This window comes from Equus asinus, chromosome 14 (assembly GCF_041296235.1).
Source record: "Equus asinus isolate D_3611 breed Donkey chromosome 14, EquAss-T2T_v2, whole genome shotgun sequence".
NCBI lineage: Eukaryota > Metazoa > Chordata > Mammalia > Perissodactyla > Equidae > Equus > Equus asinus.
In genome coordinates this window covers 30,826,465-30,838,627 of record NC_091803.1, presented here as the reverse complement: position 1 = coordinate 30,838,627, position 12,163 = coordinate 30,826,465, and the positions used below count along the sequence as shown (strand labels likewise).

Genomic DNA, 12,163 nt, shown 5'->3' with positions numbered 1-12,163 from the left:
CAGGTGAGCTCTGAGGGGTCGCCCTCAAGGTGGCGGGCAAGTCCTACCTCAGACAGCCCATCAGTTCAAAATCCACTTTTAATTGTAGCTTTAAGTGAAATGGTCTCCTTATATGGTAATTAACCAATAAAAATGAAAAGGTTTGTGTGTGTGTGTCTATACATATATGTGTGTATAAATATACTCACACACACATTTTTTTAATTCCTAATTTTTGTTTTCCTAATGACTAACTAAAGGTAGCATATAATCCAAATATTTGGAGACATGCTTGTGTTTTCTTCCCTTCTTTCACCCACTAGATCGAAATCTAGATCTGCCTGGAGAAATGATGTCTATTAAGAAGATGGCTTTGAAGCTCATTTTATTTTCTGTTGCTCTCAATATATTTTGCAAGGGGCCGAAATTGTTTTTTGAGCATTTCATTCTCTAACCTCTAGTACCAAGTCATGATTTGTTCTGTGTATTTTGGAACATTATCACTGAGGTCATTTCCCTTTGCAAAATAATATGTCCCCAAGATTCCCAGCCTCAGCCCTCTTCAGACTCACGGAGAGTGTTAATAATTTCAGGTGCTTTCCAGTGCTATTTACAGGAACTGCCTGAACCTTTGAGGACTTTTCATCTGTATGAAGAAGGAACACAAATTGCAAGGCAAGTTTCAAGAACACTGAGTTTTAGAAGTTAAAGGAAATGATGGAATATTGTGTCCCATTTATAAATCATTGTACTCTCAGGGACCATAAAATAACTTCCAAATAGCCTATTTTTAAAATAATATGTGCCCCTGTTCTTAGGTTTAGGGTGAAAATACTGAGTATTATAATTGGTAGCGTAGGAAGTTCACCACTTATACATTGGCTTAAATTTGTGTGATTTATGTGGATGAAGACAAATAGTGGTACACTGTACATCTTCATATATATTATTGTGAATTTTTATGGTATGTTGTGGACTTTAATGGATTGGGTGATCAAAAACCCCTTTTCTATTAAAGAAAGCCCTGTCACTGGGGACAGGTGTCACAGTGGCCAGTGACAGTGTGCCTGTTGAGCTGCATGGAAACTCGGCTGTGCAATAGTACAATGTTGATGTTATTAGTAACAATAGTTACCACCTACTGAGCGTTTGTTGTGCACTATGTCCTGTACTAATCCTCATACCCATCACCTCTGCTAACCCATAGTTAATGACACAAAGGCAGGTGTGGTTCTCATCCTCCTTTTACAGATGAGGAAACTGAGGCTTGGGAAGGACCAGGGCCAAGGCAGTAGCAAGTGATTGGCAGAGCTGGAATTCAGCCCCAGACCTGTCTGACCCACAGCCTGTGTTCCTCTTATTCATGCCTTCCCCTCCATCCCCAGCTTCTGTCTGTCTAGGAAGAGTTGGTTTAGGCAGAGCAGCCATATTTACAAAGTCCTGGAGGATTCTCCCTGGCCCGCCACCCTGCTTCCTTGTTAACCTCCCTCAGGTTCTGACTTGCTTCCTCTCAGAGGTGCCTAATTCCTCGCCCTGAAGGGAAGAGGAACAAATCTCCCTTCCCCTCCTATTCCCTTCCCCCATCTACAGACATTGTCTCTCATTTCCATCAAACTAGCTGTGATTAGAAATAAGCTATTTGCTTTGATCAGAGAGAAGCCAAAAACCTTGTAATCAACACTGACTCCTCAGTGTCCGCCCACATCCAGTCTGTCAGCACATCCCAGCAGCTCATTCTCTCTTCAAAGTGGACCCAGAATCTGACAGATTCTCCTCACTTGCACCACTATCATCCTGATCCATGCCTCGAGCATCTCTGACATGGGGTACTCCAATAGCTGCTAACTCATCTCCCTCTTCCATCCTTCTGCCCTACGGTCTGTTCTCCACAGAGAAGCTGAAGTGATCCTGTGAAAACCCAAGTCACATCACCTCATTCTTCACTTCCAAATCCTCCAGTGGCTCCCATCTCAGAGCACAAGTTAGGGCCTTCCAAGAGCCTGCAGCATCTGTCCCCACGGCCTCCCAGATTCCATCTGCTACTCTTCTCCCTCTCACTCACGCTGGCCTTGTGGCTCCTGGAACAGGAGAGGCCAGCTCCTGCCTCAGGGCCTTTCTGTTCTGTCTGCCTGGACACTTTTCCCTCAGATATCCACAGGGCTCACTCCCTCACCGCCTGCAGCTCTTTCCCCAGCATTGACCTTCTCAGCGGGGCCTTCCCTGGCCACCCCATCACCAATAGCAACTCCTTCCAACACTCCTACTGCATCTACCTCCACCTGACATGCCAGGTATTTTGCTTATTGGCTTCCTGTCTGTTTTCCTCCTGGAAAAAAATGCACCATAAGAGCTTCAGTTTTGTCTGTTTTCTTCACTTGTGTGCCTGCACTGGAACAGGGTCTCCAGAAACTGAGCAGGCACTCAATAAAGAGTGTTGAGTGGCTGCCTCCATCTGAGAGATGACGTGGAACCACTGCGGCAAGGCCGGTGGGAGAAAGCATTGTGGGCAGAGGGAGCAGTGTGCTGAAAGACCCCAAGGGAGGCAGGAACAGGGCACATTTGAAGAACAGAAAGGATCCCTTAGGGAAGGGGGGAGTGGTGTGAAGGGAGGCTGAAGAAGTAGGACAGAGCAGGCAGGGCTGTAGAGACTACGTAAGAAACTTGCAAGTTCCCCTCCCTCTCTGCTTCCACAGATGATGTCCCCTTGCCAAACACTCCCTTTTATCAGAGGGACCAGGCACAGTTGCTCCCCAAGCAGAGGGCTCCAGTTCCCTGCCCACCTATGAAATTATCCAAACAAGCCAGTCATACCCTCCTGCGGGAACCAGGGGACACCTCCACCCTCTTATTACTACAGAGTCTGCCCCCTACAGCCCTGCTTCTTTACTCTCTTCCCAAGAGCACCCGCATGTGTCTCTGCATGGCGTGCAGTGTCCTCCCCAGGTTCTGAGTTCGCCTCACTAATAAATTGCTGTCGAGCTCATCTGTTCACTATTCAGCCATCCCCATCGCTTTAGGGTAGGTGGGAATGCCTCCCTCAGGATCCGGGTCAAGAGGACGCAAATTAAACACGTTTGTTGTGCACTTTCTTGAAAGCATTACCATGCCATGATTAGGCTCATGGGCTTGAAGTTATTTGAGTAAGGATCTGTTTGGGGTGTATAGAACATCACATGTAGCTGGAGGGTGGCCTTTTGTGAGTGATGAGCAGAAGGTAATGCTGCAGAGGCAAGGCCTTGGCTATTCTGCTAAAGTTCAGACTCCAGGCAATGGGGAACCCTAAAATAATTTAAAACAGGAAAGCAACATCAGGTTATCATGTTAGTTCATCCTCCCAGCAGTGTGGAGGATGGATTCAAGGGAGGCAAAGAGTGGAACAAGCAAGATCAGTAAGGAGCCTACTGTGCTAGTTGCGTGCAAGAGACAGGAAGGCATGCGCCAGAGCGGTGGGGAGAGAAAAGAAGGGAAGGTGCTCAGCTCTCTTTGGGAGTTGGTAGGCTGTGAAGTAGGTGAGACAGAGAGATCAAGAATGGCTCTGAGGCCTCTCGCTTGGGTGATAAGATGGACAGAGGCTTTATTAGGTGCTAACAGGAATATAGGAGGAGGAACAGGGTTGTATTGGAAGATCTTGGGTTCCGTTTTCAACGTGTTGGTTTTGAGAAGCCTTTGGACATCCTGAGAGAGGTGTCCAGCAGACAGTTAGATAAAACAGTGTGGCATCGGGAGAAGGGTGAGGGTGGACACAGGCATTCAGAAGTCCTGGGCATGCAACTGAGAGTCGAATCATGGGAGTGGATGAGCTTGCCCCCTGAGCACAGGGAGAGTGAGAAGATCCTGTTCCCTGAAGACTGTGCCTTCGAGAACATAACCCTTTGAGAAGTGGTCAGAAGAAAAAGCCACAGAGGAAACTGAGACAGAAGGGTCTGAGGTTAGGAAGGGCACCTGGGGAGAGGGGCATCCCCCAAAGAAAGAGGGTGGAGAGAACTTGTAAAGACTGAAGACGTGGGCAGCATTCCTCAGACACCACAGAGAGTCGAGGTAAATAAAGGGCTAACCAGTGTGCATTTGAAAGTTCCTGGGACGTTACTGAGACAAGATTTTGTGGAGATTTCATGAAGAAGTCAGTGAGAGATGAGACGGTGACGAGGAGTAAATGATTCTTGCAGAAACTTAGCCATGAAAAGATAGAGAGACAAGGCAATAGTTGGAGGAGTAGAAGGGAGAGGATTAGATGGTGAGAGAGACTTGCACGTGCTCATCTGCTTAGGGAAAGAGACCAGCGGAAGGTAAGGCATATGGAAAAGTAATGGAATGAGGTCTTCCAAGAAGTCTGAATACATAGTTTCTAGAGCACAATGGAGCAATTAGCCATATATACAAATATACATATATTATTTTTTTTGAGGTAACATTGGTTTTTATCATTGTTTAGGTTTCAAGTGTACAACATTATAATTCAACATCTATATATACTACTGACAACCTATCGAATGCGAGAAGATATTTGCAAATAATATATCTGAGAAAGAGTTATTATCCAAAATATATGAATAACTCTTACACTCAGCAGCAAAAAAAAAAAAAAAAAACCAGAAAACAAAAACAACTTGATTAAAAAGTGGGCAGACCATCCGAATAAAATTTTTCCTTGGAAGACATACAGACCACCAACAGGCACATGAAAAGGTGTTCAACATCACTAATTATCAGGGAAATGCAAATCAAAATCACAGGGAATCACCTCACACCCGTTAGAATATTTTCACAAAGACAAGAAATACCACATGTTGGAGAGAGTGTGGAGAAAAGGAACCCTTATACAGTGTTTGTAGTAATGTAAATTGGTGCAGCCATTATGGAAAACAGTATGGAGATTACTCAAAAAATTAAGACTAGAACTACCATGTGATGCAGGCATTCTACTTCTCAATATTTATTTAAAGAAAATGAAAAGACTAATTTGAAAACATACATGCATCCCTATGTTCACTGCAGCATTATTTACAATATGCAAGATACGGAAAAAACCTAAGTGGCTTCGATGGATGAATGTATAAAATAGATGTGATGAATATACAATGGAATACTACTCAGCCATGAAAAGGTGAAACCTTGCCGTCTGAAACAACGTGTTCGGACTTTGAGTGTATTTTTCTAAGCGAAGTAAGTCAGACAGAAAAGGACTAATACTGTATAATTTCACTCATGTGGAATATATATAAAGAGCAAAACAAACGAGCAAAGAACATAAAACAAAATCAAACTCGTAGATGCAGGCAACAGGCTGGTGGTTCCCAGAGGGTAAAGGAGTTGGGGGGAGAGTGAAAGGGGTAAAGGGGTCAATTATATGAGGATGAATGGAAAGTCCACTATACCTGTATTTCTACAAGGCCCGAGAGGATCCAGCTTCCCAATCGAGTGGTTTCCAGGCCGTGGAAAGAGGGGTGGGACTGAGCCAGCAAAGCTGAACTTTCAATTTCCAATTTTTATGCATCTTGCACTTTTCTGCTGTTCACATTTTTTCTTATACAAAGAGTGTGCACCCATGTGTTTTATAACTTTTGAGCACTAACAGAAGTTAATGATCTAATTACCCAAGGTATACCTGAAAATCCCTGCTCTTTAAACAATGAAGACAAGACGAACAGCATGGAAAGTGTCCTTGACCACAGCCTCCAATCACACCGATGCCCACTCACCCAAGAAGCAAATGCTGGTTTCAGCATTCAGGTGGGTGAATACCTTACCAGACACTTTTTAAATAAATATGAAGAGTGTTTCTATGAAACTTCAAGTAAAGCTGCGAAGAAATCTATGACCTTTACCACAAGGCCAGTTTGTGCTAAGGAACCCGCAGCGAGTGACTGCCTTTCCTGGAAGCACCGTCTCTTCTGCGGCTTGGGGAGTCTCTAGGGCTTGGACAGACCTTTGAGCAGCCCGGCAGCACTCTTGGCAGGTGGCAGCACCAAAGGTGTGCCCATGGGCACGATGTCCGTCACAGCGTCTAAAAGAAGGTGCCTAGACCCTCGGGTTCCGGGGCCGGGTGGGTTGATGAGAGACACAGCTGTGCAACAGGGACTCCCGTCCGATCTTCTGGGGGTGGCTGCGAGGGCAGTTCTCAGAAGAGGTGCCATGTTCTTAGCCAGTTTCTTCCTTGCGGGTGCTTCTGGACGCTTCCTGGGCTGAGCGGGCAGCTGTCGTGGTGGAGAAGCTCCCTGAGACTCAGTTTCTAGAAAATTCACAAAAAGTTCCGAGAAGGAACTCTTGAGCTCGGATTGCTGATTGGGTCTCCGAGGCATGTCAGGGGCACTGTGGGATCCGAGCCGCCCGGTCACCCATCTGGTAAGGCCGCCTGGCTCTTCCTGCAGCAATTCTCCATTTCCTCCCTTTCCACACCCAGGGTGCTTCCCATCCTTCGGAACGCTTCCCGGCGTTCGTGTCTTGCAGTTTGAAAGGCGTCCATGGAGAGCTTTCTCAGGAGGGCCTTGTCTGCTTTTCCTTCCAGGGTGCTCACTAAGTCGGTCCACTTCTTTTGGACGTCCTCCAGCATTTCCTGTCGAGCCTCGTTTTGTTGGTGCAGTTCTCCGATCTGCTCCTCCTGCAGGCGTGAGGCGGCAGGCGCTTTCTCCAGCCGTCCATGCAGCGACATCCGGTTTCCTTCCAGACCATCTGCCTTTTCGATCCATTCGGCCAGGACCAGCTTCAGGTCAGCTAGGGCTCCAGTGTACTGCTTTTCTGCTTCCCGGGAGGCAGAAAGCTGGGGGACAGTTTCCTCTTTCTGCTTGGTGACAGCATTCAGTTGTTCCTGCAAGGACCCTGCAAGGGCACTGGCCTGCTGGCTCACCTTTTGCATTGCGTGGGAAGATGAGAGGAGCTTCTCCTCTAGCATTGTGACTTTCCTCCTGAGTTGAGCCGCTCTGCCTTCTGCCAGCCCCGCTGCCCGGAGATGCGAGTCTTCGTCTTCTGAAGCCTGTGTCCGAGATTTCCTCAGCTCCTGGCTTAAGTGCACTTCCTTGTCCCGTAAAAGGTGAACCTCCTCCCGCAGGGCACAGTTTTCCCCTTGTTCCTGTTTCAGCGTCAGCACGACCTCATCTCTCTCCTGTTGAAACAGAATGGTCTTTTCCTGCATGGAGGTCACTGCGTTGAAAAGCTGGCTTAATTCCCTGTTCTTTTTCTTTCAGGAGGCGCTCAAAAGCGAGAGCCTTCTTCTTCACAGCGACACATTCGAATTCCTTCTCCCTCAGCATCATAGAGAGGTGCATATTTGTCTCTTGTAACGCGTGGTTTTTGGTTTCCTTCTCCCTGGACCTTTCCAGTAGTTTTGCATTTTCCTGTTTTACTTGGCAGGTATCCACTTCAAGATGGACTATTCTCTCCTTCAGGTTTGTCACCGCCTGCTTCAAAAGTTCGTTTTCGCTCGCTTGGGTCCTGACATTTTCACTCAAAAGAAAGGAATTCTTCCCTTTTCGCATTCATTAAGAGCTCTTTGTCCTGAAGCATGTTCTGCAAAACGTCTTGTTTCTCCTTGAGCTGCTGAATTTCGGAATCCGTCTGTGTGTGTCGTTCTCTCTCCAGTTCCGAGGTGGCGGCCATCGCCTCAGACAGTCTCTGAGTCTCCTCCTGGAGGCTTCTGATGGCTGCGTCTTTTTCCTCCTTGGCTTTCTTTAAGGCTTCTATCTCTGCTGGCAGCCCTCTCGAAGACTCGCCCACTACATCAGACTTAATTGCCTCCTTAGAGCTGGCTGCCTCAGAAGTCAGCGATGATGTGGCGGGTGGCTGTGGTGTCGTGATGTCAGGTGTACCCAGAAGAGCCTCCTTGGCATTGCAGAGCTGCTCTAGGCTGAGCTGCATTTGTACTAATTTCTTCCCCAAGAGTTTGAGTTGGGTCGCATCCCCTTGAGAATGGGGGATCTGGGCGGCAGAGTGCATCTGTAGCCGAGACTTCTCCTCGCTGTCCACTAAGGCCCGTGCCTTGAGTGGTGGGAGTTCTTTCTGAAGTTGGGATGACTCCCGCTGCAGATTGTGCACCACGGTCAGCACCAGCCGCTGCCACTCCTCCAGCACGTCGACTTGATGCTTTAATGTGTCCCGTTCCTATAGAAGCTCCTCCAACTGATTCATGTTAACACCTCGAACCTCATTGCCAGTGTTGGACGTTTGCAAGGTGGTGAGTAAAGTCTGACATTTCTGGCTCAAGGCACCGATTTGAATGTCTTTGGCTTGGATGAGGTGTGGTAAGTTCTGGATCGTTTCTCTAAACATATCCTCACCACTGCTTTCAAATCGAGTGCACCGTTTTTGATTTTCATCTTGCAGCCTCACAAGGTCTGCTCCTTTGGCAACCAGCAGATCCATCATTTTGTGATACTCTCTTTTTTTGAAGTTGCTGTTTTCTCTCACCTTCTCGTGGAAAACAGCTAACACTCGTTCCCTTTCCAAAGCATAGGCTTGCAGTTGCTTCTGGAGGTCCCCCACATCCTGGATGGAGGCACGTGAAGCTATCCGAGCGGGAAGCCCCTGGCTCTCCCAGTCTTTTTGCTGGATCATCTGAGCTCATTGACCAGTCTCATCTTCGTATGGCTGATCAGTCTGCTCAGTTAAAGGGACTGTCTTTTCAATTTGAAATTTCATCTCCCATTGTTGCTCTTTTCTTTCTTTTTCTAATCTTTTACCTTCGGCTTTACAGAAACTATACTTTTCACTTCCACTTGTTATGTAAGACCCTGAAATTTTGTTTTTTAAAAAAATCTCAGAATGTTCTGTTTGAATGTGCTGGGATTTTTCAGGCAACTGTGTTTTGATTTGTTCTGTGGTGTTTTGCAAATTGTCAATTTCCTCATCTTTGGCTGAATAGAGTTGTGTGTGTTTCCTATGCATTTGCTTGTGCTGGTATTTCAGATCATCCTTTTCCTGTTTCTGCTCTAGGAAAGATGGAAGTCGTTGTGTCTTCCTCTGCTTTTGCTCTTCGGTTATCTTTTGACCATGTTTTGTTTGCTCCTCCATATGACCTTTTATCACATTCGACTCAGAGACCTCACATGTTAGTTGTGTAATAGCGTCTAGCATTTTAGGGTCAACCACAGGTGCGGCTGGAGCCTGTTCTCTCAGTCGCTCCAGTTCTTCTTTCTGGTGACTATTTTCTTCTTTCAGGGAGGCAAGCCTTGTGTCTTCTTCCTCTAGGGTTTCCTATAAAGTTTTGGTGTCTCTCAAAGCTGGAGTTGATGGTCTCTCCTTCTAGGATGGTACAGTTGCCTGAATGTCTTCCGTCTCCTTTCTCCCCGAGTCAGGGAAGTCTTCCACCTTTTCGTCCCCTTCCTCAGCACATCTTTGGTGAAGTTAGTGATGTGTCCGGTGAGGGAATCCACACTGCTGCCCACTCGCCCCAGGGAATGGCCTAAGCCAGAGCCGAGGCCACCAAACCAGAAGGCCATCGCTGTGGTTCACAGCACTGACCTGTTGCGATCCACGAAGAGTGTCCAGCTCACTTGGACTGTCCCACCATGTGTCAGGTCACTGGTGACTGCATGTGGCTACGAGTCAAAGCACTATGAGGCGTTCCCAGCCAATGCCAGCTTGTGGGAGGGCCCTCCAACAGGGAGGGTGTGCCCGTAAACTCTGAGGCCTTACCTGGGACCTTACTAATGCCTCATCTGCAGTCACCCATCCCTCCAGGTGCCTCTGTTCTTCCAGAAGACTTCTTCCAACCACCGTGGTTGGGCTCTTCTCCCTCTGCTTCAGTGACTTTCCCAGTGCCAGGTGCCACTCCTGCCACTTCACTGTCAGCTGCCATGATAGCTGCTCTAAAGGCTGTCATCTCCAACCTACCTCCACGTGTACATGTGTGAGCAGGTGTGCTAATAGAAAGTACCCATTGCCTCTGAGCTTTTTACTATGTGTTCCATACCGTCACGTTGTCCTTCAGCTGCTGATCTTCATGCCACAGTTTTTTTTCAATTTGCATTAAATTATACATAGTGATGCACGTCCGCCTTAAGATTGCAACTCAGTATGCTTTGACAAATATCTATACCTGCGGATAAGCACGACCCTAGTGAAGACACTGAACATTTCTGGTGTGAAATAGGAAACAAAACAGGTGACTTATGTCTAAGAGTTTTAAAATGGAACCAGAAACCCATTATGGAAATGGGTCTTATGCACGTCCTCATTGGGCAGAATATGATCTTTTGAACTCAGTCAAGACTCAAATATTCTGAGAATCCTGCAATAAACCTGCAACTTGTCACAGTGACAGACTTTTGCCTCTTTGTAGTCAGCCTTAGCAATTAATTATGTTTAATCAAAATTAAGTTTCTGTCACCGACTCCAATTAACGTTCTTTGTAATGCAAATCTCTCTCTTTTGCCTTTAAAAGCCCTGGTTTCTTAGTGCCAGTGGGATGCTATTTCCAGTTGCTACTCAAATCTGTGTACCCCTAATTGTAATTCTTTGAACCCAAAATGAACTCCTTTCTGCCTCTCGGTTTGGCTCTTCGCTTTGACGTTAACATACACGTGCCAGAAGCAGGACCTGAAGCAATCTCCCCTTTGTGGACCGGCATCCTCAGGAAACGGCTATGGTACCTACACTAGCCCCTTGTGCTGACGGTTTCCAGGGACCTGTGGCTCCTGCAATTGGGAGCCCTCCCAGGTTCTGAGCTCCTTCCACTTGGTTGAGTTCAGTCTCTTTTTGGGGATGGTTGAATGCCTATGAGACAATTGTCTCAGTGCCAGTGTGGATTTTTTGGCTCAAGGTCATTGCCCAGGAAGGGCTTCCCTTGCAGAGTTGTCTCCCCCCTGATTGGTGAGCACTCTGACGTAATTGATGGGTTTCCCTATTGTCATTCTTACTGTTTTGTTTGCCCCCTTTTCTTTAACATGGGACTTTTATTTCCTGAAGTTCCTTGAGAAGTTCCTCCCTCAGGATCTCCAGCTGGTTTTCTGTTGAAAACATATGGTCCCTTCTCTTGTAAATTTTAATCCCAGTGAAACAAGATTACTAAGGATGATTTCAAATTACAACTGGCAGTAGAAGGAACGTCCTGATTTGATATTATCATTTAAAAGTGCATGCAGTTAAAAGCAAAGGCTTCAAAATTCCACAATAGTTTTATTGCAAGTTTGGTTGCAAAAAACTACTGAAATGTTAAAGATATGAGAGGTCCCTAAAAGAGAAGATTATACAACTATAAGCAAAAGTCTGCTTGGTTAGTGGCCTTATAGACACCCTCCTGTCTGCTCTGGAAGGAGGGCCCCCTAATGCGCTTCTCCCAGAGTTGATGAGACTCTGAGGGTTCTTTTGAAAGACTGCTGTTATTCCCTTTAACAGCATAGGGAAAGCTGAAATTAGAATTATTTGGGTTGTTTAGTGCTGCCAGAAATATTTACTGTTTGTCCCGATGAAACCTGATATTTGGAAGGATTTAATACTTTTATATTCAGAAATTTGGCCAAGTGGGAAGCCTATGTTCAAAGACTGATAGGAATTTTTTTAGGTTTTCTCCCCTAAGCTGAAACAAAACTATGTACCCAAAGGGAAAGAATGAACTTGAGGATAATGTAATTGGATGGGTAGGTCAATCAATGATGTCATTTAAGTTACAACCCAATTTCTGAGGAATTGAGAGCATCTGTCCTTACCTTAGAAATCTCTTGAAAACTGGAAATGCAGTTCAGATTCCACCCATTCCCTTTCACCAGTCCACAAACCTCTCCTATTTATCTCAAAAGGCTTGTAACCCCTCCAGGAACTGTTTTCGACCAGCTGCAATTTCCTAAGACTGAAGGAAAAATTTCAATAGCAATTACCCTGAAACTCCTCGAAAAAACTTGTGTTTCTTTCTGTGTCCTTTGAAGTTGTAAATTTTACCACGTCCTGGGAATGTAAACACCCCAGAGATAGCAGCCCGATTGCCTGAAACTAAGCCTGCCTAGCTCAATCGGTGAAGCCTGAGGTTAAGGAAAAAAATAGGGAGAAATGTTCCACCTTAAATTAGAAGTTGCTACAGAGGCTCTCTTGCCCCAGATCTAATTCCTTAGGGTTACTTGTCTAGGGTAAATATAAATCTTAAATGCCTTCTCTACAAATATTGACCAAAAACAAGCTTTTAAGCAGGCAACCTTAAAATGTCATCTGCTGTGGACACAACTATTTATAAACTAGTGAGTTTTCCATTGTCTGTGAC

The 12,163-nt window shown here is 46.0% G+C and overlaps 1 pseudogene; it reads right to left on the bottom strand.

Moving 5' to 3' along the window:
- Positions 1–5,888: 5,888 nt before the first annotated feature.
- On the bottom strand, positions 5,889–9,952 carry LOC139040251 (thyroid receptor-interacting protein 11 pseudogene; annotated as a pseudogene).
- Positions 9,953–12,163: the final 2,211 nt, after the last annotated feature.